General features: G+C 38.8%; 1 long non-coding RNA gene across 1 annotated transcript; it reads left to right on the forward strand.

Moving 5' to 3' along the window:
• Positions 1-8: 8 nt before the first annotated feature.
• Positions 9-1,563, forward strand: LOC111644907 (uncharacterized). The gene is made up of 2 exons (XR_002759825.2): positions 9-491; positions 713-1,563. It is a non-coding gene; the product is annotated as an uncharacterized LOC111644907 (long non-coding RNA).
• Positions 1,564-1,851: the final 288 nt, after the last annotated feature.

The raw sequence follows: 1,851 nt of genomic DNA on the forward strand, positions 1-1,851 counted from the left end.
GGGGGGGGTCTCACCATAGATGTCTGGTTTGGTCTTGACGCCGTCATCCTTCCTGCTTTTGTCTGAAACGCAAGAAGAAAAAGGTACTTAGATACTTTTCAGTTCTTTCATTCTCTTTAAATCATTTTACTCTTTCTTCTTATTCTAATCTTTTATTATTTGTTATATGTTGTTATTCTAACGTCTTCACATGATTAATTACTGCTCTGTGTTTTTCTACTTTTTCCTTCTTTTCAAATATATTTACAATACTGTGACACTTTAACCCCTTTTACAAGTGTTTGACGTGCTAAACATATTGTAAGGAGAGAACAACGTCTGCCCCCTGTTGGACCATCTGATCACTTCATTTGTTGACTGAAGTTTTCCCAACAGCCAAATCAGATGTCCGTGGGAAAAAGCAAAACAGTTAAAGAAACGAGCATTTTCCTGGGGATGGATCTGAGACAACACCGCATGCATCACTCTGATATGTACCCTGAGACAGAATGGTACGTTAAAGAATAAACTGGCTAAATGTTGAGAAGAAACTGGGAATAAACACATTACCATTAATCCTAACTTTGATGATACCCAAAAATGGTCTCAGCCCTTTTGAAGTATTGTTTGGAAGACTATTAAACACGGGTGTTTGTGGGCCAGCTCCCAACCACAGACAGTGTAGTGATGAAATGTTGAGCTATTGTGTAACTTTGTCCTCTGCTCCACACAGGTAGGAGCTGCCTTGCTCCAAGGACAGAAGGGACAACGCCACAACCTGAAACCTGGAGAGAGTCGGCTGTGGTAAAGGAAGCACTGGAGGAACTCAAGGACAGTTCTTGATCCTCCGGACAACAGAAGTAAAGGTTGGAGATGAATACTTGGACTACCCATCCCTAAAGAGCAACCTCACTAACCAATGGTTAGCTCCACCTTTGTCACAGAAGGAGGAATCATTACAGCATGCAGAGACAGACCAGGAATAGAAGAAGCTGACAGACGCTCCCCTGAGTGGTCCAAAAGCCCACTGGGAGTACGTGATGCACACTGGTTCTCTGCACTGCTGACAACACGCACATATAGGTTCAAAAGAGGAGCTTCTCATACAACGCACACATACCCAAGTGAGGGAAGCTTAATCAGGGTGGAAAGAATTCCAGCCAACGAGGATGAATAAGCAATTCAATCTGGACTCCCTGACAGAGGTGCTGAAAGAAATGTAGGCTGAGGATGTTTAGCATCAATTGCTTTGACTGGCTGTAAGGATGGCAAGGTGCACTGATGAAACGCACAGCCTAGCCTGTTGGACGAACTCCCATTCCAGGACAATGATATTGATTCCTGTGTAGTGTGATTATAATTCTTACAGACATGTAAGCATGTACGTTAAATCAGCAGAATTAACATGTATTAGTATTTTATGTAAACATTTCTGTTGAATCTGACATTGTCATATTCATTGTGCAATTTAATTGCCTTCAGGAAACGGTAGCTGTGTTCTTTCATGCACAATATGCACTTTTAAAGATTTGTACTTTTTAAAGCACTATTAACATTGTGTGAATAAGTATTAAATTTCTTGTCCTCCTGTGTCTTTTATTTGGTGCATATGAACCTAGAAATTAATGTTTGATAAAATCAATAAAATACTAGACTTTAAAAAGGTCATAGTATAGTAAAGCAAAAAATGTCAAAAAACATAATAGTATAGTAAGGCATAAAAAGTGAAAAAAAGTCATAGTATAGTAAGGCATAAAAACCCCCAAAAAGTCATAGTTTAGTAAGGCATAAAAAGTGAAAAAAAGTCATAGTATGGTAAGACAAAAAAAAAAAGTTACAGTACAGTGAGGCAAAAAAAACAAAATAAAAAAG

This window comes from Seriola lalandi, unplaced genomic scaffold (assembly GCF_002814215.2).
Source record: "Seriola lalandi dorsalis isolate HSWRI2012SDOR001 ecotype SW California unplaced genomic scaffold, Sedor1 jcf7180002054945, whole genome shotgun sequence".
In the NCBI taxonomy this organism is placed as follows: Eukaryota; Metazoa; Chordata; class Actinopteri; order Carangiformes; family Carangidae; genus Seriola; species Seriola lalandi.